The sequence below is a fragment of the Trachypithecus francoisi genome, unplaced genomic scaffold, assembly GCF_009764315.1.
Source record: "Trachypithecus francoisi isolate TF-2019V2 unplaced genomic scaffold, Tfra_2.0 Lachesis_group11, whole genome shotgun sequence".
NCBI lineage: Eukaryota > Metazoa > Chordata > Mammalia > Primates > Cercopithecidae > Trachypithecus > Trachypithecus francoisi.
In genome coordinates this window covers 65,630,113-65,657,378 of record NW_022681456.1, presented here as the reverse complement: position 1 = coordinate 65,657,378, position 27,266 = coordinate 65,630,113, and the positions used below count along the sequence as shown (strand labels likewise).

The following is a 27,266-nucleotide window of genomic DNA, read 5'->3' as shown; positions in this document are numbered from 1 at the left end:
GGATTCATCCTTGGTCACCTGCTGTCCTATCTGCATGCTTCCTCCCTCAGAAAGCTCATCCATCCCCGTAACTGCAGTGAGCACCTCTGCACTATGACTCTCAACCATAATGTTCAGTCTTGACTTCCTGTCAGAGCTTGGACTTCCTGAGAGGTATTAAGCAAAGTGGTGGTCTAGAATAAGCACTGGATTCAGATGGCTTGCGTTTAAGTCCCAATTTAACTGTATAAACTTGGGGTCATCTTTAACTTCTCATCCTTCATAAAATGGGGATAATAAGAATATCTGTCTCAAACAGTTTCCTTGAGGATAAAATAAGTTTACATGTGTAAAACACCTAGTGCCTGGCACAAAGTAAATAATAAAGGTTAGTTATCATTATTGGACATCACACTTTCACCACCAACTCAATTTATACAACACCACACTCCTCATTTGTTTCTCTCCCCCTTTAATCAACTGTCCTCCTGTTTTTCCATGGCGTCTCTATTTCTCAGATCCACATAATTGAACATTTGTAATAATCTCTGACTTGCCTTTTACTTCAATTTCTTTATTCAGTCAGTTGACAGACAGATCTTGCTAATTTTCTTTCCTTTTTTTTTTTTTTTTTTTGAGATGGAGTCTCGCCCTGTCACCCAGGCTGCTGCAATGGCACAATTCTCCTGCTTCAGCCTCCTGAGTAGCTGGGATTACAGGTGCACACCACCACGCCCAGCTAATTTTTTATATCTTTAGTAGAGACAGGGTTTCACCACATTGGCCAGGCTGGTTTCGAACTCCTGACTTCATGATCCACCCGCCGCAGCCACTCAAAATGCTGAGATTACAGGCGTGAGCCACTGTGCCCAGTGAGGTCTTGCTAATTTTCTTAGAAATTTTTCCTTTGATATGTCACTTAAGCCTTTTGCTTTCCTCTTCTGCCCTCTACTATGCCTCAGTCCAGCCCCAGCTCCTCATGCCAAGGCAGCCAGGGCTACAGCCTCTTCGTGTGTCTCCATGGACTCAGCTCTGCAGCCCCAATAATGGAAATCTTCTTTAGATCCCAAATGTTGTTCTTTTCTTCACTCAGAAATGTTCAGTATTCCCAGTTTCCATTCCCATCAAGTGCAGAATCCTTTAGCTAGAGAGCACTTTCTAGAACTTCCACAATATGGCTCCACTCCGTACAACCTTATTTCCTTCCACTTTGCCTGCCCTGTCTCCCTACTGCACCAAGACCACGTCACATTCTTTCTGGTCTCTGCTTCTTGCATTTTGTTCTCGCCTAAATTTCCCTCCTCGCTCTTCTCTACCAGTCTCAATCTACTTGTTCTTCAGTCTGGCTCAATCTCAGCTTCCTCCCTGAGGTGCACAAACCCACTTGACCTCATTCTTACTATTACTACAGCACCTGAAACCAACATTTGACCCTGATGACACATTGTGGCACATTATTCCATGTGGTTTCAAAATGTAAGTCATTTTTTGTGTGTATTAGATTATAAAATCCATTTTCTAAAGTTCAGTGTCCCTGCCTCACCCTTCCCTACTCCACACCTGGAAAAGCCATGAATGCATAGAAAAGACTCATAAATTGATAAAATATAAAAATACTACCAATAATACACACTATACTATGTGCCAAGGAGCTTTACATATATTAATTTGTTTAATCCTTACAATAATTCTATATTAGAAATAGTAGAAATATTATTATCCTCATTTTACAACTGAGAAAACTGAGGCACAGAGAGGCTAAGTAACTTGCCCATGATTGATCGTGATTGATCACTGACTCAGAGTAATCTTCACATGTGGAGATACATGAAGGAATGCAAAAATACAATCTAATAAGATTATACTGTAAAAAATACACTGAAGACCCAAGGAAGCGAAATCCAAAACTTCACCCTCACTTCAGTAATACAAAATTTCTGTACTTCTGAGTTGTGAAGGGAACGAATAAGTAGGAGTCACAGTTTTTTAAAAATCTTTTTGAGATAGTCTCACTCTGCTGCCTAGGCTGGAGTGCAGTGGCGTGATCTCAGTTCACTGCAACCTCCACCTCCCAGGTCCATGATTCTCATGCCTCAGATGCCCAAGTAGCTGGGATTACAGGTGCCCACCACCATGCCTAGCTAATTTTGTGTGTTTAGTAGAGATGGGGTTTCACTATGTTGGTCAGGCTGGTCTTGAACTCCTGGCCTCAAGCAATCTGCCCGTCTCAGCCTCCCAAAGTGCTGGGATTACAGGGGTAAGCCACCATGCCCAGCCAGGAGTCACATTTTTTATGATGCAGTTTGTCAGTTTTTATTTACCTGATTCTAAATGAATCACAGAAGAAATCTAAAAAATACTGTTCCCCCTGTCCTTCATTTTTAGGTGAGGTCAATAGGATTGCTTTGAGAGCTTACTCAGGCCCAACCATCAGTCCGTTATGAAATAAGTATCCCCATAAATTGGCAACTACCCAACTGCCCTATCCCGAAAGGGGACAAGTGTTATGTGGTGTGCTCTGAAAGTCACACTTTCTTTGCCTTGTTACAAAGGAACAGTTCTGGCTGTTCACAAATAATGTAGTGCTATATTAGCTTGCGTCTGTTTGAAGATCAGTCAAGTATCCCCCCAAACAGCAGCTAGCCTTTACCTACCTGAGTTTCAGGTGTTGTCCCTCCTCAGAAGGGAGTGCGAAGGGGCTGGGTGATCCCTTGATGTCTGGCTGAGCAGCCAACACCCTAACACTAAAGGCGACAGCCCCAAAAGCTGGGTTCTTGCCCCAACACTCGTCACCTCCCATGTGTGAAGGAAAGACTACAGCCCATCTCCAGACTGAGGTGGCAAGTCGCAGAGTTGGACTAATTGGTCATTTTCCTGTGACCTAATTAGGAAGTTGTACCTCTTGGCTTTTGGTTTGAGAAGAGAAAACCAGTGGCCTGTTAACCTCAGAAAATGCTGCCCGGTGAGAGGCCAGCTCTTCCGCTGTGATTGCCACATGGAGATTTTGCAAATCTGACTAAAAAGTTATTAAAATGGTTATGTTTGCCTACAATAGTAGGCACTTTTAAAATGAAAAGGAATTAAGAAACCTTGTTATATAACTAATGTTTTCTGCCACCTCATTGGTATTCAAATATATATTTTTCCTAAGCTCAGATGATTTCCATACGGGTGAAAGACTTCAGATTTAATTGTATCAAAGATAATTAACAGGACTCTGAAATGGTAGTTACCTACATGTCATTCTACCTCCAGCAAAATATTTGTGTGAGAGGATGTTTCAGCTGTCGCACACATTCTTGACTGACATTTAAGTGGATTATTAGCTCTCTTGCCCTAGCATCTATTATGCTTTAGTGGCTTCTATCCTCCAATCCTGCTGAAAGTGACTCAAGGCACTACAGATTCCAAAGGCAGCCTGCCAGATTAAGCAGAGGAACTGCAGGAAGCATCCCTACATTGTGAGAGAAAAGTCAGTGCAGTTCCCCTGAGATAGGTGTGCGTTAATGTAACCATGGTTTTTAATCTCCTCGAATACTCTCTCTGTACCTATGCATACCATGTACAGTATGCTCAAAAGAAACATAATAATGGCTAACAGCTGGATTCTTTCTAGCAGTTTCTTATCAAGTGCCTCATAGTTTGCAGCTTCCCAGAACAAAGAGTGTCTCTGAGGCTTAAGCCCAGAAGCTTAATTTATAAACTGAGTGTAATGAACCTTGTCAGAATTGTATTACCACTTGGCTTGTACCATAATATATGTGTGGAGTGGCTATTGTATACAAGGATGACTTATTTCAACACACTGGAATTTTCCATTTGTTAACTGTCTCTCAGCCCTGGAATTGTCATTTTGCTTTTGTTTTTATTTCAATAGCTGCCATTTAGCCAGCTGCCATGAAGATAGCCATCTCCATCTGATTCATTTGGGGCTACAATTCATGTATTAAGGTTAAACCCATATCATTTATCCACCTTGGTTGAAGAACATGAAAGACCCTATAAACCGGTCTAACACCTGTGTGTTCTCTCTCCTAAAAGTTAATACCCAATTCAGCTTGGTGCAGGTTTTAAAATTTAAATAAAAAAAGAAAGTTAACATGCAAGTTAAACCTTGGTCTATGTCTAATCATTACAATCCTTCTGGAATCCAAAAGTGCCAAAGCATTTGCCCCAAAAAAACAGCCTAGAACCAAGGTGTAATGAAGCCTTTCACCGGTCCCAGTGGACAGGGCTGGGAATCATCTTCCTTTCTTACCCAGTTGGCACAGATACATAGCAACTGAACAGCATTTTGTCTCCGGAAGAGTATAATTTCCTTAAATTACCATTAGGTACTAGTGTTGTGTTCACGAGCAGCTTGTACACGGCCAGACATATCTCAGGGAGACCAAACAAATCAGAAGCAACCCACATGTGGAGAAACCATGTTGCAGAGTTTGAAACCTCTTAAGATGGAGTAAGCAAAATCATCCTCCCATCTCAGCTGCCTGAGAAATTTGAGCCCCTGGCACCTGAACATCACCACAGCTCCAAGCAATGACACCATCTTTTGTTCTCTAGTTTATTTTTCTGCCTAACTCCTTCTGTCACCTGCCTCTTCCCTAGGGACTGAGCTAATAGAAGATTGGTACTTCTCTCAGCAAGTCCATCTGGTTCATTGAAATTTATCTCACAACGAGTAGCAAGTTGAAAGATGGGAAGAGTGGCACAAAGTGGTCTAGTTTCTGTAAGTCCCCCCCCCACCCCCCACCAACTTTGTGGGGGGGAAAAGAAAGCAACAGCTTCCCTTTCACTGCAGCAGCAACCTGTAAGGTAACGGATCATTTCAGGGCATTCAGATCTGGCCTACATTGGCGCTGATATTTATCCGGCTTATTCTGGTATTTTCTTCAGGTTAAACTTGTACTACTTCAGTGTTGCACTGAGAGTGTTCACAACCTGGAGGGAGTGAACAAGGCATATACAAAAGGTAATAATGCATTTGCAATATAAACAAAGAGCAAGGAAATCTTTGTATTTCCCTGTAGATTCCTGCTATTTTAAGAAGCAGTGGTGGTTGTGCCACTTATTCATTTTTTTAACTACGAGTCGGATTTGCAGCATTCTCCTCCCTAGTCTGTGGCCAGAATAGCGTTTTCCGAACTATGGGCCTTAGGGCTAAAGAATGCACAATTTGCCTGGGTTTGAATCCTGGCTCTACTACACTAGCTGTGTGAGTTTAGGCAAGTTACTTAATCTCCATGTGCCTCAGTTTCCTCATCTGCAACATGGGGAAAATAATAGTGCCTATTTCTTTTTGTTTGTTTGTTTTTTGTTTTTGTCTTTTTGAGATGGAGTTTCGCTCCGTCTTGTTGCCCAGGCTGGAGTGAAATGGCACGATATTGGCTCACCACAACCTCTGCCTCCCGGGTTCAAGCAATTCTCCTGCCTCAGCCTCCCGAGTAGCTGAGATCACAGGCATGCGCCACCATGCCTGGATAATTTTTTTTTTTTTTTTTTTTTTTTTAGTAGAGACGGGGTTTTTCCATGTTGGTCAGGCTGGTTTCAAACTCCTGACCTCAGGTGATCCACCTGCCTCGGCCTCCCAAAGTGCTGGGATTACAGGCGTGAACCACTGTGCCCAGCCAATCGTGCCTATTTCGAGATGGTAGTGAGAATTAATTTAGTTAATACAGGTGAAAAAAATGTAAATAGTGACTGGCTTAATTGTAAGTATTAAATATTATCATTATTGTATTCTACAGAACAGTAGTTCCAAGAGATGTTTCTAGGGAAACAAGAGCCTGTGGTCAAGTAAGATTGAAAATGCTTCACACTAACATATGTCATCAAATCTACAAAGTTATTGATTACATACCGCTAGGAAAGAAAAAGCAATGCCAGTTAAACTAGGACATAATGCTTTCCCCAGGGATTTGGCAATTTTCCTGATTTCCGTTGCGCTGTGGCCTTGGTGAGTGGTAGCCACTCCTTGTGCACTGACCGTGGTAACAAAATATAGCCCTAGCTACTGGGTATGTTCCTTTCTTAAGTTCTATCAGGCACTTGGTTATTGCTTTGCAAGAATATAAGGAACTGTAGTGCTGTGGGCTGAATGCTTGTGTCCTCCTAAAATTCATACATTGAAATCCTAACCCTTAAGGTGAAGGTAATAGGAGGTGGGGCCTTTGGGAGGTGATTAGGTCCTGAGGACAGGGCCCTTATGAATGGGATTAGTGCCCTTAAAAACATGCCTGAGACAGTAATATTCAGCCCCTATTCAACCTGAAGAAGTTACAGAAGATGACTCTTCATCCCTCTGTGACTGTTAGGGTTAAGGGTCCCCTTGAAAAAAGGAGGGAAAATATGTCAGAGGCATTTGAACCGGAGCAACTCCATCTTGAACAGGAGCTGGGTAAAACAAGGATGAGACCTACTGGGCACCATTCCCAGGAGGTTAGACATTCTTAGTCACAGGATGAGATAGGAGGTTGGCACAAGACACAGGTCACAAAGACCCTGCTGATAAAACAGGATGAGGAAAAGAAGCTGGCCAAAACCCACTGAAACCAAGATAGGGATGGAAGTGACCTCTAGTCATCCTCACTGCTCATTATATGCTAATTATAACGCATTAGCAAGCCGAAAGACATTCCTTCAGTGCCATGAGAGTTTACAAATGCCATGGCAATGCCAGGAAGTTACCCTGTATGGCCTAAAAAGGGGAGGAGCAGAAACCCTCAGTTCAGGGAATTGCCCACCCTCTTCCTAGAAAACTCATGATAACCCACCCTTTGTTTAGCATATAATCAAGAAATAACTACAAGCAGCCTATGTGGCTACTCTGCCTATAGAGTAGCCATTCTTTTGCTTCTTTACTTTCCTAATAAACTTGCTGTCACTTTAATAACAACAAGAAAAAGGCCTGAGAGAATCTCATTGCCCATTCCACCATGAGAGGACATGGGGAGAAAGCACCATCCATGAACCAGAAAGTGTGTGCCCTTACCAGACTCTGAATCTGCCAGCGCCTTCACCCTGGATGTTCTAGCCTCCAGAACTTTGAGAAATAAATTTCTGTTGCTTATAAGCTACTTGGTCTATGGCATTTTGTTATGGCAGCTCAAGTAGACTAAGACATGTAGTAAACCTACAATGATGAGCTTCTGCTGCTCTAACATCTTATTTACACCCGACTGCTCTGTTTCCATATCTTTTGACATATACAGTAACTTTTCATTTCAATAAAAATGCATGGTGTGATCTTTATGAAGATACTTTCAAAAGCAATGAAACATCATTCTATGCTGTGCTAGGAATATACCTAACTCAGTTGATGTGACAACGGAAATAGCTATGGCCAACATCGCATGTACCCAGGCAATGGCCACCACAGCACAGCTGCTGCCTCACCAACAACTGCTATAAGATACCACTGACTGTAAGAAGCATCGTACTTCAGAGATAATAAAATACAGAGGGAAGCTCTACTTAGAATTGATGAAATATTTATTCCCCCTTTAAGAGATCACCAATGCATATTAACATATTAAAGGTGCAAGGAAGCCCTGCAGTAAAGAAACCCTCTTCCCTGCTTTAAGCCAATATTGGACCAGACAGCCCTCTTTACAAGTTATACCTATCAACATGTTGGCAAATTTATGTCAACATCTTCTACTGAAACAGAATCTAATGAATCTGAGCATAATCAAGTAATCACAAGGAATTTTTTTAACTGTGTTATAGTCAAGTAGCTGTATAGTCAACCAAGAAGACTGACCCAATTGTAGAATCAAAGACAGAAAAGTAGACCCCACAGAAATCTAGAGACTAATGATGATAAGTCAATATCTCCATAGTCTTAAAGAAGACACTTGCTGACCGGGCACGGTGGCTCATGCCTGTAATCCCAGCACTTTGGGAGGCTGAGGCAGGTGGATCACCTGAGGTCAAGAGTTTGAGACCAGTCTGGCCAATATGGTGAAACCCCCTCTCTACTAAAAATACAAAAATTAGCGGCCACCGGGCGTGGTGGCTCAAGCCTGTAATCCCAGCACTTTGGGAGGCCGAGACGGGTGGATCACGAGGTCAGGAGATCGAGACCATCCTGGTCTACACGGTGAAACCCCGTCTCTACTAAAAAATACAAAAAACTAGCCGGGCGACAAGGCGGGCGCCTGTAGTCCCAGCTACTCGGGAGGCTGAGGCAGGAGAATGGCGTAAACCCGGGAGGCGGAGCTTGCAGTGAGCCGAGATCGCGCCACTGCACTCCAGCCTGGGCAACAGAGCTAGACTCCGTTTCAAAAAAAAAAAACAAAAAACAAAAAACAAAAATGAGCTGAGCATGGTGGTGCACACCTGTAGTCCCAGCTGCTTGGGAGGCTGAGGCAGAAGAACTGCTTGAATCCAGGAAGTGGAAGTTGCAGTGAGCCAAGATCATGCCACTGCACTCCAGCCTGGGTGACAGAGCAAGACTCTATCTAAAAAAAAAAAAAAAAAAAAAAATTACAAAAATTAGCAAGGTGTGGTGGTGTGCACCTGTAGAGTAGTCCTAGCTACTCAGGAGGCGGAGACAGGAGAATTGTTTGAACCTGGGAGGTGGAAGTTGCAGTGAGCTGAGATCACACCACTGCACTCCAAACTGGGAAATAGAGCAAGACTTCATCTCAAAAAAAAAGGCACTTGCCTTGTCCCCAGGTCCAGAGTTTTTATCATGATAAGACTAACTCCTTAGAACTGGTCAAATTCCAGTTTAATAAATACTATTGAGCCCTTGATATACATTAAGTCCTGAAGTCAGCACCAGAGCTATGAAATGCTTATAGGACCTTTGTTTCATCATCTGCAAAAATGCAATAGTAATAATAACACAATAATAATAGTATTATTATTATTATGTATGCAGTCAAGTACTGTATGTATAGCACTTAATATAGTGCCTGGCTTGGAGGGTTGCAAGTGTCATTCCAGTGAGGAAGGTGGAAGGGAAATGTAGGAAATGCTGAAGGAGCACAAGCCACTGGGAGCCATGGGGGCCACTGTCATTCCCCTGTCCCTTAGTCTATAAGGGTGATTGCTATAGAGGCCACCGAGCAAATGGCTTACTGTCCTCTGGTTTAGTTTTAACTTTAGATTCAACTCATTCAAGTTCCTTTGGGCCCGAAAAATCACAAGAATGAAGTGAGGCTTTAGCCGGCCTGGCATCAGTCATCTGCCGCCTGCATAGGCTGGGGTTCAGCAGAGCACAGCAATGACTGATTTCACCTTCAGGTTTGTATTTGGTGTGAGAACCCACAGTGAGAGGGAGATCATTTGGCAAGGGCAGGGAGGGGCATATAAGCATCGGGAGGTGAGCCAGAGTCAGAAGTCATCTCAGGGGACTTCACATCCAACCCAGATCAGGAGCTAAGTAAAGGTGGCACCTTGAATACTGGGTCCTCTGAACTGGGGGCCATCCAGGACTTCGTGAGACATCCAGCCCCACTTTAACTGGGCCCTGAACTGAAGTTAGAGCCACACTAGGTACACAGATTCTAAAGACAGGGATACTTGTCCCTAGGGTACCCACTTCACAGCCACGCTCCTAGTTCTTTCTCCCTATCCAAGAGGCTTAGCCAGTCACTCCTACAGTACTGCACTGCTTCTCACACTCACAGCCACTTGGTGGGAATATGTCAGGAGCTTAAACACTTAGACTCCTGCTAGGAAAGAGAAACTAATGTCAGAGAAAATGTTTAAAAGGAAAGTATTTGAAGGATGGGAAACCATTAAATCAGAGCATGCTATTTTTCCCATTTTTCATTTTAAGTGACTCAAAAGTAGGGGAGGAAAAGGAAGAGACAATTCAACACTGCAGAAATGACCACTGACAGCTGTAAGCAAATGCCTGAATGTTCCCTTCTAGACAAGATAGTACTGCTTTCTTTCATACAGCATCAGATCTCATTATGTTCTTTTGATAACTGAACACCACTTGGTAACATGGAAAATATATTAAAAATATTCATTAGAGAATTAATATGCTTCATTTCTTCAGATTAAGTGTTGTAATAAAGATATATTGTCTTTATATGCCAAATATCTCTCAAAAGAATGAAGACCATCAGAGTTTTAAAAATCTGATCGAATTCATTTACAAACTGCTAACTACTAGAAACAACCTGGTATAATATCCACCTGATGCCCCATAGATGGGTTAACTAGTGTTACTGATTTGATTTCACTCATGCTCAGGGATTAGAGCAATCTACTTATGGTGCCTTCTTGCTTGCTTGCTTTTCTTTTTCTCTTTCTTTTTCTTCCTTCCTTCCTTCCTTCCTTCCTTCCTTTCTTTTCTTTCTGTCTTTCTTTCTTTCCTTCTTTTTTTGACAGTCTTCCTCTGTCACCCAGGCTGGAGCACAATGACAATCATAGCTCACTGTATCCTCAAAATCCTGAGCTCAAGTGACCCTCCTGCTTGAGCCTTTCAAGTAGCTAGGACTACAGGCATGTACTACCCTGCCCAGCTGATTTTTTTTTTTTTTTTTTTTTGTGAGACAGGGTGTTGCTATGTTACCCAGGCTGGTCTTGAGCTCCCGGCCTCAAGTGGTCCTCCTGCCTAGGCCTCCCAAAGTATTGGGATTATAGGTGGGAGCCACTGTGCCAAGCCAACTTCTCAATAATTGACGTTGAAACTTCAGTAATAAAGTTGATAACATTAAGTTGCCTTGGCTTCTCCATGTAGACATTAATAGGGATAAAGAACAACTTGTTGAATCAACAAAGATTATTCCCATACACAGGAGGAAAGGAAGAGCAAGGTAGAAGAGAACAAATGAATGGAAAGCTATGTGTCCAGAATCACAGGAATGAGTACAGGATAATAAAAGAGAAGAAAGATGTAGGTGAAGGGACGGGGACATATTCAAGGAAAAGCTTAGTAGTAAAGGCATTTACTTAGTAGTAAAGGCATTTACAAACCAGTGAGGGAACTTAAAGATGATCAGAAATGGGAGCTAAGCATTTTTGTGGCAGCATCAGGAACTGCCTGGAGGATGGAGAAAGGCCCCAGAGAAAAAAGTGACATATATCCTGGGTTTCCATGGTGATGATGACAGTGTCACTATCAGAGCATTATGACTTCAGAATAGAAACGAGGATATAATAATAGCATACGCTAACATCTCCCTTTTAAATCCCTCCCAAAGCTCTTAGTATTTATTCATTAATTTTCACAACACCTATGAATTAGGGAGTATTACCTATTTTAGAGATCAAAAAATCAGAAGCAATTGAAATGGCCACAATGCCTGAAAAAGCACATTGCTGCTCATCTCTCACCCTGCACTATAAACTTGTGGGATCATGGATACAAAGACTATTTCACTGGCGCTTAGGCTGAGTAATATGATGAGCTTTTGGAGGTAACCATTTTTGGGAAATGTACATTGGACCACTGGAGAAGAAACTTTCTAACAAGTGTTCTTAGATTTCTTCTTTACTTATAAAATATGAGAAAGCAGACATTTCAATCTTTTCAACAGCTGAGCATTGTTTTCCCAATGTTTTGCATCAAAGACTGCCTGTCTGTCTTCCCCATGGCTCGCTTTTATTGCAACCGGCATTCTTTCAGCTTTTTAAATTTTGGGGGGGCTTTTGTTTCACTTTACACTTCTTCCCCCTTCCTTCCCCCTACTTCATTCATCTGCTCCATAACCCCCCTTCAAACACACCCTCAAAACCAGGGGTGGGACCGATGACTATATCACTATAAAATTCTTATTACTACTCATTCTTAGAATGATTAGGACACTCATTTAACCTGGAGAGGAAATTCATATTACAGTTGAAGGAGTTTTAGAATCGGACAAGCTGGGTTCTAATCCTGCCTCTGCCACCTGCCAGCAAAGTGGCCTTAGACCAACTACTTCTCTGATCTTAATTTTCTCCGTCTATAAAGTAAAATTATATTTGCATATATTTCCCAGTGTTGTGAGGATAAAATTGAATAATGTATATAGAGCATTTAGCAAGAGCTATTCCTGAGGCTATGAAAACGCAGTTCCTATCTAAGTAATTCTCCTTCCTCTTTCTCATACCCTATTTTGCAATCCCCACCTTGACTCTAAAGCCTTTTAATACTAATCTACTTTCAGGGGTCTCTCTCTGTTCCCATCTTGAAGACAAAGAGCAACAACACTCAGAAAAGCTATGTTCACATTCAGTATCTATTGGGACCTCGGGAAGTGGCTGAGGGACTGTAACTCCAGAGATCAAAATTTTATTGTGTTTCCTCCTTCCAAACTATGTGATCTTGGATAAGCTGCTTCTCGGATCCTCAAGTTTCTTCTGTAAAATGACATCACAATGTCTACCTCATAGAAATTTTTTTTTTTTTTTTTGAGACGAGTTTCACTCGTTGCCCAGGCTGGAGTACAATGGCACAGTCTCAGCTCACCACAACCTCCGCCTCCCAGGTTCAAGCGATTCTCCTGCCTCAGCCTCTCGAGTAGCTGGGATTACAGGCATGTGCCAACACACCCAGTTAATTTTGTATTTTTAGTAGAGATGGGGGTTTTTCCATGTTGGTTAGGCTGGTCTTGAACTCCCAACCTCAGGTGATCCGCCCGCCTCAGCCTCCCAAAGTGCTGGGATTACAGGTGGGAGCCACTGCTCCTGGCCTTTATAGAGATCTTATGAAAGTTAAAAGTACTTATGAATGTAAAAATGGCTTATACAGGAGCATAACACACAATCGATGTTCAATAAAGTGTGAATTGAACGTGACTGTGAATTAAAAATATTTCCTATCATTCTCACTTTCCTAGAATTTAACAGTAATTAAGTAAATTCTGGTATATCCTGTGATGCAGTTACTAAAATCCTAGAGTAGAAGAACATTATTAACATGGGGAAAATGCTCATGATCTATTTCTAAGTGAACAGTATTTTGTATTATTTTTGTTTTTTAAACAACACTCAACACATACACACACACACACACATAGACACAAAAAGGGTTTTTACCAAACTTTCCTGTACTAAGCATGAATCCTTTTCTATTTAGGGACAGAAAATTAAAATAGAAATTTTAAAAGACACTATGGCAAAAAAAAAAGGATGGTATGGTGGGTCCACCAAGCATGACAATGGAAGGAAGGCACTAAAAGCAGCGGGGAGTGTGGAGAGAGTAAGGAGAAGCTAAGAGTGGGGGAAGGGAGAGGGAGAAAAGAGGTCAGAGCGAGGACGTGGTAAGTCAGGGCTCAGAGTCAGAGGAGCCTGGTCTTCCAAGCATTTGTTGCTGAGATTGCCAAAATGCCTACAGAGATACAGGGCCTCGTCTCAGCCACGCAGGCCACAAACATTTAAAGTTCACTGGGGAACTGGGAGCTGGAGGAATTCTGAGCCTAGGAGGTTTTAGATGCCCTGCTTTTTCTGTCTCAGATCCACAGAAAGGGTGATTTACTTGCCTGCTTACGCAAAAGCTAACGGATGACCTAGATGGCCTCCCATGTGGCTTTCAAGTCTAGGAGACTGATTTACTAGGGTTTTGATTTATTCTCTTCCAATGAGCAATAAACCAAAAGCTATCGCCACTAGGTGGCATGCCCCAAATACTATTAAACTTTGAAACTGGCAGAAAAGTTGGTATCTCAGGGAATCACACACACTCTATAAGTCAAAAGCCCTGTTAGAGGCAACGAGATGATCATAGAATATTTTCAGTTTCTCACTGTTAAAAACAAAAATCATTAAGCAAAACTACTGTAAAATAACAAACACTTCTTTCCCAAGTAATATATTAAATGTGTTTCTCATGGACACATCCTGGAATCCCCTTGGGAAACATGGCCCCCATTCCCCCATCAGTGCCTATAACAATCTCCTCCTTTCCCAACCAAAATAAACAAGTGCCCCTTATCATATTCCAAAAGCAGAAGTAGGTCTCTGCTGTCATCAAAGAATAATGTCCAACCACAGATACAAGATTTGCATGAGCTGAAGTAGGACAAAAAATTCCCCACACAGGATCTATTATGGTCGAGAAAGGACAAGAATGGGACCCAGGCCAGAAAGAATATACTCCTTTTGACCTAATAATCTTCTCTTTCTAAATATCAGTGCTACTGTCAGGATCTCTATATTAAGCTAGAGCTGTTAGTCATTGACACCTTAATGTGGATTAGTTTTCTCTGCTGTCTTTTCTCCTGAACATTACATGTTATTCGTTATTCTACAAGAACAAAATTTTAGTTGAATGGCTAAAGAGAGGAATGATTTTAGAGAACATGAAAGGAATACCCAGAAAGGATAGGATGGGGTAGGGCCTTGAACTTGAGGACTCTGCATATGGCTGCAGAGGGTCACCAAGCTCTTGGTATTTTTGAATGAGGAGAGGAGAGTGTAGATGGAGAAATAATTAAAGGGAAGTGCCGAAAGAAAGGGATGTGGCAAGACACATTTTGCATAAGTCATAGATTTGCCTAGGACTATCTGGATGCCTAGTAATGAAATGTGAAGAAATACAGACAATTTGGTATTTTCCAACTATGTAACTCTAACAGGAAATTCCCTGTATTCTCCTATATTTAAATAAATTAAATATATGAGGTGTGACAATAAATAGAAGGGCAGATTTTTTTAAGCAAACACACATGTATAGACACACAAATGAGTTATTATCCCTTTCAAAGTATTCACCCATTTTAATAATGCAAACCATTTTGGGAACTCCTCTTTTAAAATTGATTTTAGCAACTGACACATATCTTTTGAAAAGCCATTGCTAACAAAACAGCATTCTTTTTGAAAGTGGATTTCATTTATCGAAAGAGTCAAAAGTTGGCTGGGTGTAGTGGCTCACATCTATAATCCCAACACTATGGGAGGTAGAGACAGGAGATTGCTTGAAACCAGGAGTTCAGGATCAGCCTTGGCGACATAGTAAGACCCTATCTCCACAAAAAAAAAAAAAAAAAAGGTCATTTGATGGCCTGGCGCAGTGGCTCACGCCTGTAATCCCAGCACTTTGGGAGGCTGAAGTGGAAGGACTGTTTGAAGTCAGAAGTTCAACACCAGCCTAGGCAATGTAGTGGGACTCCATCTTAATAAAAAATATAAAATTTTTAAAAAGTCATTTGGAGCTAAATTTGGCAAATAGAAAGGATGATCAATAAGAATGTTCCATTTTTGGTCAAAAAGGAAGCATGACTCAGAAATATGTGCTCCAGTATCACACTGGGCCACAATCCCTCTTCCACCATTTGATTAGCTCTGTGAACATAAGCAAATTATGAAATCATTATTTGCCTCAGTTCTCTCATCTATAAAATGCAGATGATAATAATACCTACCTGATAATGTTGCTATGAGATTAAAGGACATAATGCATATAAAATACTTACATGGTACTGGGGCAGATGCCATATAAATAATAATGTTAGTAGTGGCAACAGCAATAACAGTAGAAGTGGCAGCAGCCACAGTAATACGTGGCCTTGTAAACCCAAGGAGGCAATTTTTAAAATATATAACCTCCCAATAACTGCACTAATTTGCATGTGTGTTCTGACATGTTTTTTAAACTTCTTTGTTTTGCTTCTTAACCCATTCTTATTTAAACTCAGATGGTACATATTTTCCAAAGAGCTCCCTCCAGTGAGTGAAGAATATTCAGAGAGGCAGCTTCTGCACCAGTGGTTTTAAATTATTGTACCAATACATTAGAATTCATTAAGAAGCTCTATTATCTAGACATGTCAAATTACATGTCTTGTTAATTCACAATAAAGATGTATCAAGCAAATGCCAATCATTTTTTAAAAACTGCTAAAACAGATTAAATCAGTCATGGACTAAAATAGATCTACTCAATCAATACATAATTATTGACCATAAATTTTGGGCTGTATAGGCTGGCTTCTGGGGTAACAACCAGAGATGTATGAATGAACCAAACAGATATAGCAGACCAACAGGAAGTTCCTGGATTCTCGAAACTACTTCCAGCTAAGGAACACACACACATACACACACACACAAATACATAGGGCACCTCTGGAAGAACACTCAGGACACTAGCAATAGTGATTGTCTCTGGGGAGTAATCATTTAATACTACTTTGAACTGTTCAAGTCACCTTATGCATGCATTACCTTTTCAAAAAGTAAACAGAAGTTTAAAAATTAAACTTTTATATACAGCAAACAATGTAGTTTCTTCAAACCTGCTATGCTGATTCACATCTTTTAATGATGTGAAATCTTTGTGCTTACCTCTTCACTTAGAGAGAAAATTAAATCATTCGCTTCAATATAATACTGTTATTGATCCCAGTCCATTAATTACTCCTAATTTCCCTTGTAAGCACATAATAACAGCTGTGCAACCCGTCAGTCCACATGCCACGGTGATGGCCTGTTGAAATGCTTTGCTAAAGAATTTGGGACCGGGCGCGGTGGCTCAAGCCTGTAATCCCAGCACTGTGGGAGGCCGAGACGGGCAGATCACGAGGTCAGGAGATCGAGACCATCCTGGCTAACACGGTGAAACCCCGTCTCTACTAAAAAAATACAAAAAATTAGCCGGGCGCAGTGGCGGGTGCCTCTAGTCCCAGCTACTCGGGAGGCTGAGGCGGGAGAATGGCGTGAACCCGGGAGGCGGAGCTCGCAGTGAGCCGAGATCACACCACTGCACTCCAGCCTCAGCGACAGAGCGAGACTCCGTCTCAAAAAAAAAAAAGAAAAGAAAAGAATTTGGTCGTGGAGGGGTTATCAGGATATTGTCATCTGTCTGGGTAACACTTCCAAAGCTGGTGAGCAGAGTCTACAGCATCCTCCTCATCCATCAGCTACATGTCTCCCCAAGGTGCTAAGCAATGACCTTCCTCCGTGAACACTGAGGCTCATTTTCTTCTTTGAGGCTCATTGCTATGTTCTCAACTCCAGACAGTAGTATGTCCTTCAGCTTTAAACTTGTCAAAAAAAAATCCATAAATCAATCAGCAAACATTTATTAATCATCTCCCACATTCAAGGAACTGTGATGGATGTTTCAGGGATGTCAAGAAACATAAAATGTGGTTTCCAAACTCTAAGAGTTTATTGTCTAGTTAGAGAACTAAAACACATAAAAATTCAAAAGATGGAACCATACAAGTAGAATACTTAAAAGTACCAAATGAAGAGGTGAAGGGGGAAGAGACAATATTTATCAAATGGCTGTGTACTGTGCTAGGTGCTTCACGTGTCCATTTCACTTAATCATCCTTCCAGTTCCACTTTGAACTCCATTTTATAGGCTTTGAGGTGAAGAAAGTTGCCTAAAATCACACAGAGGGTCATGGCAGAGCTTGCATTTAAACTAAAGTAGTCTGATTCCAAGGCCCTGCTCTTCTGACTCAAGCTTTGTCTTCCCAATATATAGGATGGTCCTCAAAGAAAGTAAGTGCTCTAAGGATTAATTGAAACAAGTTATCACTTTGAGTGGTAACATAAGGCATCATGAACAGGATGTGAAATTTAAGAAAATCTTTAACAGGTTTAAAAACCCAAGGATGAGTAGAATGTTCTAAGGTAAAAGGAGGGAAGAAAAATCTACTTCCATGTGTAAGAAAGTGCCTGTACTACAGTGTAGAGATGGAAGAGCCCAAGCTGGTGAGAAATGCATTCGGTATTGTGACTGATCCCGTTACCTGCTCATCTCAGTGCAGGTATACAGCATGGTTCTGGAAGTGCAGAGGTGCTTCAGGGACCAGGCAACCCACGAATAAGTGGGCTCTTCTTGGGAGGCAGTATTCCTGCGCATGCAATAGGAAAGGCATGGGCCAAACATCTCCAAGCCTTGTACCTCCTCAGGGATTATTGGTGTATGTCAAGGGCCCATCATACAAGACCAACAATTTTACTTAATTATCGGTAATGAATATATTAAAATGAACATGTAGATATTTTGGAGCAGAATCCAGCATTAACATAGATTTTGTTAGTACAAGGTACTAATGTAATGCCATGCTTGTAGTGGGCCCCATGAGCTCTGGCCCAGACAGCTGGGATTCATAGTTTGTTCTCCTCTGCCATTGGGGGTTTCTCAGGGTGAGGATTGAGAGGTGCCGGTATGGAGGAGACACACATGTGGCATAGCACATGATGCTGTGGAGGCAAAAATAGAGGAAAAGAGGGTCTATAACAGCCCTCCAGATCTCCATGTTCTGATGTCTCTTGTCATCCATACTCTCATGTTGTGTGTTTCTTGCATTGACTAATGAATAAAGCTCTCATTAGGAACATTCCATGCGTTGCTAGGTCCTGATAGTCATCTTTGACTTTGCACTTTGTCTCATATCCCACATCTGTTCCATCAGCAAATCCTATTGTCTCTACCTTGGAAGTGTACCCAGAATCCAACAGCGTCCCCACCTGTACTGCCAACACCCCAGCCCAATGTTCACCATCACTCCCCTGCTTCATCACCACCATGGCCTCCCCGTTGGCATCCCTACCTCTGCCCTTGCCTGAGAGAGTCTACTCTCCACAGCAGCCGGGGTGCTCACGTGAAAACATGCATCACATCATGAGGCTGCTCTGCTCCATGCCCCCAGGAACGGGCTATCCCCCTCAGACTACAAGCCCAGGACCACCAAATCGCCTGCAAGGCCTCACCGGTCCTTTCCAATCACCCCATCTGTCCTCCCTTCTCTCACCATTACCCAGCCACATTGCCTGTTTACTGTTTCTGAGGAAGGCACCTCCCTCCTCAGGGCTCTTGTACATTCTGTTCATTTTCCCTGACACACCCTTCCTCAGATATCTACGTGACATTATCCCTTCCGTCTCCAGACCTTGGCTCAAGTGTCACTTTTTCAGGGAGACCTTCCCTAACCATCCCCAACATGCTCTGCTATCTGCTCTGCTATCAACATCTGACAATCCACTTATTAAACATGTTTATTGCTTGCCTCCCTCCACCAAAATGTCAGTTCCATGAGGGTGAGGATTGTTATTTCATTCATTCCCAGTTCCTTGAGCAAAGCCTGACGCATCATTGGCAGGCAACAAATAATAGTCGAATGAATTCATCTACCCGGTAGTCCTTGGCTGGAAAAAGTTTTTGATTTTTTGTCTTTATGAAGCAAAGATGAAACTAAACTACCTGCCAAAAAGACAAAGAGAAATTGCACTTAAATAAAACTTAAAACAAGTTGCAGAATTTGCATACCATAATCTCATTTTCAGTTTTTAAATTATATGTGTGGGCATATATTATTGAACACTAATTGCTAGCAGCATGATAAACAGACTATACATGGGTTATGTACTATACTCTTATATAAATGTTCATAATTGCATAATAAAAGCACTGGAAAACACATACCAAACTGTTAGCAAGTGGGAGTGAGATTTGAGGGAGTGAGAGAAGACTAGCTTTTACTTTACACCATTCTTCATTAATTGAATGCTTTACAATGGAAATATTTTATAAATACAAAAAGAAAAACATCTGAAGAAACTCAATATCAGCGCCATCTCTACTGAACATTTTTCATCTTGCAGTTTTAACTTCTCACAGAATCCTTTCCTTTGGACTTGACGACTCTGGGCCTGTGCTAATTGCACTCTCTCAGGAATTCCTCCTTGGCGACCATAGAAAATATTACAGGTGTCTGTGCTACCCAGAAAGCAAAGGGTTGTGGTGCTTTCTTTTTTCCTTTAAGTTCCATTGTAGTTGGCACAGTGATGAAATGAGAAATATTACATACAAGATTGCCACAATCCCCATTTTTGGCCTATCTTCATGTCCCACACATTCTTTTAAGATTTCTATCGCCTCAGTATTGTCGATTTCCACATCCACAGCCTAACAACGTGGTGCAATCGCCCTTTGCCACGCCGCAGAGCAACAGAAGGATGCTGCCCTGCTGCAGTTTCACAGCACACAGGGTCTTTCCGCTTCAGCTGGACAGAGGCCCAGCCAGGCCGTAGGGAGGATTAGGAAGGTCTCTCTGCAGAGGCCCGGCCTCTCAGACCGAAAAGGCTCCACCCAGGCAGGAAAGGACACTGTATGTGGGGCAGTCAGGCTGGGCCCCATGGCTCGTGTTTGTTGCCGAGTTGGGCAATGTGGGCTGCGGTTCACAGGGCAACACAGACTTCACCACCTATCACATCGGGGCTGGTGCAGCTGAGAAGGGCTGCTTCTGCCTCTCAGTGACCACGCTCTCTCCCAGGCTGGGCCCACAGGAAGTAGGGCCGGGAAGGGAGGAGGCACTGCGAGCTGTGGGAACCACACCGGCTCCTTCACTGCTGACAAAGATCTACTCCACCCCCACTGAGAAACTAGCTCAGAACCAGCTTTCCTCCTCCTCCGCAGCCCTCATGCCCTGAATGACTGACTCGGGGGATGTTTACACTCATTTTTTTCATACTTAAGGGGGTGTGGGTGCCAGATCAACTTGCTCACCACTCAGACCGCACACAAGAAGCCTTATGTTGAAACTTGTTCAACCTCCAGTAATCAAGTTATGCAAGTGGAGAAAACTAGATAGCATTGCACATACACATATACATACACAGACATATATAGATACATATATATCCATACATGTGTGTATATATGGGTATGTGTGTGTGTGATGTTATCTAGTTTTCTCTTTATATATATTTAAAAATTACGTATATATATACACACACATATATATAATTTTAATGCTAATAGTGCTTGCCAAATGCTTGGTTTCAGTTGACTGCTGGTGGAGTGTACAACCTTGGTACAACCTCTCTGAAAGGCACTTTGACAACAGATATCAAAAGCCTTAAAGGTTTTCATATTCACAGTAATTCCACTTCAAGAATTTAATCTAAAGAAACGTAAAATGTGTATACAAGCTTGTTCCTTCTAAGGTTACATCTATAAGTATAGACTAAAGCCATTCAAAATAATCTTTTGGAAGATTTTTTTTTTTTTTTTTTGAGACGGAGTCTCGCTCTGTCGCCCAGGCTGGAGTGCAGTGGCCGGATCTCAGCTCACTGCAAGCTCCGCCTCCCGGGTTTACGCCATTCTCTCGCCTCAGCCTCCCGAGTAGCTGGGACTACAGGCGCCCGCCATCTCGCCCGGCTAATTTTTTGTATATTTTAGTAGAGATGGGGTTTCACCGTGTTAGCCAGGATGGTCTCGATCTCCTGACCTCGTGATCCGCCCGTCTCGGCCTCCCAAAGTGCTGGGATTACATGGAAGGTTTTTAAGGGCATAAAAAAGTCACCATAATGAATGAAAAGCCCTACACTTATATAAAAATGGACATAGTCTCATGTAAAAATATGTGTGTGCATATGTATATATGCATGTGAGTGTTTCTGTGTACAAAGAGAGAAGGAGCACTTCCTTTCTCTTGAACTACCCTCTGCCCTTGGCTTCCACTCACTGTATTCTTTCCTAGTTTTCTTCTAGTCCACTGGCTGCTCCTTTGTTCTCCCATGTTGCATCCTTCTCCTCTTCCCAACCAATCCGTATTGGAGGGCTCAGTCTCCGTCCTCAGACCTCCTGGCCATCTACATGTCACTCCTGAGACCATCTCCTCTACATTCTCTCTATGCCAATGATCCGCCAGATAAAATCTCCCTGCCCATCCTCTTCCCCTAAGCTCCCGACTAGAAATCCTTGCTTAGGTGTGAAATTCTTACTTTGCCTTCTTATATCCAAAATGGAACTCTTGATTTCCATTACTGTCTCCTTCCCCTCACACACACACACACACACACCTGCTTCCGTCTCATTGTTTTCCATCTCAGTAAATGGATCATCCTTTCACCAGAGATGGGACTAGAAACCAGGGCATCATATGCTTGATGCCTTCCTTCTTCTCTCATACCTTACATTCCAACCCATTAGTAGCAAGTCCTTTTGTCTCTATGTTGAAAATATGCACCAAATCCAGCTCCTCTCCTCATCAGCACTGCCCACTCCTCTGCCATCAGCATCTCTCCCCTAGACTTCTATGAGAGCCACCCTGTTAGTCTCCCTGAATTCACACTGCCTGCCTGCAATCTGTTCTCCATAAAGCAACTAATGATCCTTTTATAAAATAAATTACATCAGAAGGCATGAAACCTATAAACAAAATGTTAAAAGTTATCCAGGAATGATGAGATTATGGGCTGTTCTTATTTTATTCTGTCTGCTTCTCTACTATTTGTCAAATTTCTAACAATAAACACATTTCACTTTTACCAGTAAGAAATCAAAATGTTGATTTGAAAAAAACAAAATTACAGGTTTCAGGCTGAAAGGGTAGGAGTTTACTCCCATGAATCAGCCCTGACAAACCAACACCAAGCAAGTTACAGAGTAGTAATGAGTTCCCAACCTCCAAAGGCAGCAGCAAGAAGCAGGGAAGAATGTCCTAAACAAGGCAGCAAATACATGGCACTTGTGATGCCACTTCTGCCTCGTATACACACAGCAGACATCACTAAATGACTGGCACCATTGCCAGCTGAGCCTGGATGCAGCCTCACATCCTTCTCAACACAGAGGCAGCCACTATCATTCAATTAGGGTTGACACTTACATATTTACCATCTGTAATAAGCATTGTATCCCAGGATTGTGGACTTAAATTATTATGCTCCTTTACAAATGAATATAATGCACTCAATATTTTCAAATTACTTTTACATCTAAAATCTCATATACCTTCACAAAACCTCAGAAGGCAGGAAGAGCAGGTATTTTTTAATTTTTATTTTTACTTTAAGATCTGGGGTACATGTGCAGGACGTGCAGGTGTGTTGCATAGGTAAATGTGTACAATGGTGGTTTACTGCATCTATCAACCTATCACCTAGGTATTAAGCCCAGCATGCGTTAGTCATTTTTCCTAATAAGAGCAGATATTTTTAACCCCCTTTTTATACAATTGAGGGCCACAACAGTTAAAGTCACACAGCAGAGCCCTGGTTTCCTCGTGGCCACACTCCCCAGTGCTTTTCTGTGGTTCCCATAAACCTCTGCAGGCTCTGAGAGAGGTCAGAACCTCACATCACAGCAGGAATAAATGTGGGGGCCAAGGATTGCACCAAACCTGGACAGAGATGGGCCACAAGTGATGCAGAGTTCGTTACTATTGACAACTTTGAAAATAAATAGTGAAGAAACAGATGAAGGGACATTCACAAATGTCATAACAAAAGCCATCATCCTCTTCAGGGGCAGGGCCTTTAGAAGCCAAACATGTTTGTTGGTCACCATAGCAACCATGAACTGCCTGCCACCCGTCCATTTGACCTATTCTGAAATAGCTTTTTTTAAGGACTCCCAAGCCTGCAAAGAACAGATTGCTCAATTGGCTTTAGCATCTTTTCACACTTTGCTGTTCCCTTCTGTGCGGTTGTACATAGGTTCAATGACCAAGAAAAATGAAGTATCCACATGACCGCCAAGAAGCAGAATTCAAATTTCCACTGCTGTCCCATCTGTCTGAAGTAAGCCGCTTACTCTGTAGGCCACTAAGCAATTCTAATTGCTGTCAGAGATAGTTTGACCCTGTCCTTGGCAAGCCAATTCATGAAACTCCTAGGGCAGGAAATAAGTGGAGAAAACTCATATTCCCAAAGGAATGGGTGTGGTGCTCTCAAACAGAAAAGACTGTCATGAAGATTCCTCTTTCTGTAACATGCAGGACCACATGGCAACATCAGCAGTTGGAGAAGTTTGTCTTCTCTTCAGTCCCCGCTTTGACTTCCTTCCCCTCACACATACATCTCACCCTCCCATTGATTGTTCCACCTGCTCCCCACCCTCCTAAGGCATTCTCTGCCTCCCCTCTTCAGATATTCCCAAAGGTTGGATCGTTTATATTATTTGCTCACCTTTATGCCTTTTTTGTAATAAAACACTCTGTCTCTTTGGTGAATATGCAAGTGAGAGAGCCATCGTTTGACCGGTGAATTTTTCTGATATTACAGTAAGACTAATCTTGATCCAAACTCATTCTACATATTTTCTATTTTTTTTAATTTATTTATTTTTGAGACAGAGTTTCCCTGTTGTTGCCCAGGCTGGAGTGCAATGGCACGATATCGGCTCACCGCAACCCCTGCCTCCCAGGTTCAAGTGATTCTCCTCCCTCAGTCTCCCGAGTAGCTGAAATTACAAGCATGTGCCACCATGCCCGGCTAATTGCATCTTTTTAGTAGAGACGGGGTTTCTCCATGTTGGTCAGGCTGGTCTCAAACTCCCAACCTCAGGTGATCTGCTTGCCTCCACCTCCCAAAGTGCTGGCATTGCAGGCATGAGTCACCACGCCCTCCCCGCTCTTTCTACATATTTTTGATGTAGGGGTGGAGTGGGGGTAAAGGAAATGTAGAGTCCCTGGATCCTGCTGCCAGCCCCACTCCTTTTAACCTTATCCCGCCCCCATCTGCCTTAAGACCACAGTCCCCAGGATCCAGTGAACTTTGCTGCAAGAATGTCTTTACCCTGCCCCCAGCCACTCCACTCTTGGCAAAGGACAGCCTAAGACCTTCGGATGTGTGGGGTGACAGTGATTATGCCGTAGCACATACCACTGCTGAATTAATGATGGGCTGAAGTCTGAATCCCAGGACTGGAACACCGTGCTGGTCTTCCCAATTGTTAATGATGTCAGTGGATTCTAATATCTTCTTCAGGATAGTAATCGCTACCAAGTACTATTTGCCCATATGATATTAATCTGGCACCATCAGGGAATACAATGAATGCCAATTATAGATGCTGGAGAGGCAAAGGGAGATGAGAGAAACAAAGTGTAGTTTGGTTGAATGAAAGCTATACTGTATCAATAAATTGTTTATAGGGTATTACTTATTGCCATGCAACCCAATAATAATTAGGTGCTCTATTCAAAATGTGCCACACTAAGTTTGTTGTAAATTTAATTCAGTTGTAACAATTGGATCTATGCTGGGCCATTTGCTCACAATCAAAACAAAACAAAAAAAGGACACCTTCATCCCCCTTCCAGGAAGAAGAGAAATGGTATCTCTCACATACCTCATGTTACAGTCTCCTGAGTTGTCCAGCTTCCCATTTGTACTTTTCTGTGTTACTCAGTGCTACTCACAAACCTCCTGGCTCCACGGATCCCATGAATTCCCAGGTTTGCTCAAGGGTCTGGACTGAGCAAAGGGAAATAGGTCCCTCTGGGCAGACAATGATGTGGCTTAACTGAGCTGACAAATGCTGATCAAATGGCTGGCATTCCCCAGTGGGAGAGGAAGGCAAAGAAAGGGAAGCAGGCAGCAAGCAGGTGGGTGAGAAGGAAGTTGTTTGCCCTTGAAATGGTCAGTGACAAGATATTCCCGTAAACCACCAGATGTCATTCAGATCTACTGTCATCCTAAAAATGGCAGCTCTGGAGCCTGCCTGCTTCAGGAGCAAGGTTTCCCATCTGGTCAGCCACTAGGCTGGATGTCAAAACACAAGGAAACATGATAACTCAGGGAGTGTAGTCATATGTTTGCTGCCTGATAATCACAGGGTTCCAAAACAACAGGCTTGGAAGGAGTCTAGTCCCCCACAGCCAGCAGGGACTATTTGGTCATAGGGTCAAGATAAAACCATGCACAAGAACTCACCATGTGGATTCCCCACTCCCAGCTCCACTCCCACTCACAAATATTTCAGTCACACTCTCCCAGGGCAGGGAGGCGTATCCCAGTGTCCCATCGAAGCAAAACTATCATGGGCTTCCCACTGCCCTAAGAGTGAAATCTAAACCCATGACCAGGGCCTGCAAGGACTGGCAAACCTCTCCTGGTGCTGCTGCCCCCTTGTTCACCCAATTCAGCCCCTCTGGGCTCCTTTCCACCCCTTTTCCCTTTCTCAGAGCCTCTGCACACTACGTTCCCTCCGCCTGTACCTCTGACACCAACTATCCTCACAAATAGCCCCAGTTCCACATACATGCTATGGAGGCCCACAGTGGCCAGGCACGGCAGTGAACAGCAAAGCCTTGCCCTCGTGGAGCTTACATTCAAGCTGGAGGAGACCGGCAATAAACAAATAAACCAGGAAAGTTTATTGTCAGCTGGTGGTAAGTATCGTGGAGATGAAAGCCCAGCAAGGAGTGAAGGGGGTAAGCAAGGGTGAGGGAGGGGGTACTACTCCCTTATCAAAAGATCTTTCCTGAGGTTCTCTCTCTTAGCCTTCATCTATTTCCTTCCTAATGCCCATCACAATGTGTAACTTTCTATTGTATGGGTTTGTTTGTTGTTGTTTTTAACCTGTCATCCCCACTAGTATGTAAAGTCCATGCAGGTAGGAACTGCTGTTGCCTTCTTTTCCACGTTTCCCAGCACTTATGGCTGGACTAGTAGGTCCTTGATAAATTTGTTGGATGAATGGAGGAAGGCAGGTAGGAAGGAATTGAGGGAGGAAGGGAAAAAGGGAGATGGGGTGGGGAGGGAGAAGCTGAGAACTACAGGGAAAAGCAAAGAAATCAGAGAGCCAAGAAAAAGACGAGGTGAGAGGGAAGATGGTCTTGGTAGACATGGCCCTCAGAGGGTGGTGTGTGCAGGAGCACGCATGTGTGTGTGTATATATACGCATGTGTGCACGTGTGCATGTGTGTTGATGAAATGGTAGGAAATGCAAGCAGAGGATGCCCTAGGTCCATTTAAAGAGTTTGAAATAGAATAAACAGCAACTGAAGAATTGTCTCACTCCCCTAAAAGGAGGAAACATGCTCTGATTAAATATGCTATCCAAGGTTGCACAACCTGAGTGGGTGAGAACCAGGAAAGTTTGCCCTCCACAAACTGGAGCTGAAATATTGTCCTTAGAAGGGAGTGAGAACAGGGGCAAGCATTGGCCTGGGTAGTCAGTGCTGCTGCCTCTGGAAGGTCCAAGTTCTTCAGGAGATTTTAGTGGATGAGAAGGAAGTAGCCTTGGTGAAGGTAAGTGAAATGAGCATTTCATATATTGCTGGTGCCAATAGAAATTGATAACACTTTGAGAAGGCAGTTAGGCACCAAGCATTAGGAACTCCAAATGCTGAGTGACTCTGAAATTTTACTTTAGGTATTCTAAGGGAAAACTTCAAAACATGAAAAATCTTTATGCCCAAAGATATCCAGATACTTATAGCAAAATTATTCATAATTTGCAAGAAGGTAAACCACCTAAAATGTCTAAACGTCCAACAATAGAAGATTAGTAAGCAAGAGTATATCTACTTGATGGAATAGTATGCAGTTATTAAAAATGAAGTATATGAAGATTGGGTAAAAGTGAAAATACTTCACACAATGTTAAGTAGAAAGAATTAAGATTAGTATTTTTACATGATATT

At 42.6% G+C, this 27,266-nt stretch overlaps 1 protein-coding gene across 6 annotated transcripts in view; it reads right to left on the bottom strand.

Moving 5' to 3' along the window:
* The window catches only part of MDM1 (Mdm1 nuclear protein), a 174,871-nt gene that overhangs the window by 49,398 nt on the left and 98,207 nt on the right, over positions 1–27,266 (bottom strand). The window contains exon 1 of one of the 6 annotated variants that reach the window (XM_033221343.1): positions 24,968–25,229. The exons of the other annotated variants lie outside the window; for them this stretch is intronic. The gene's annotated coding sequence lies outside the window, so the exon portion shown is untranslated. Of the gene's footprint in view, positions 1–24,967; positions 25,230–27,266 lie in introns of those variants that run through there. 6 annotated transcript variants of the gene reach the window in all.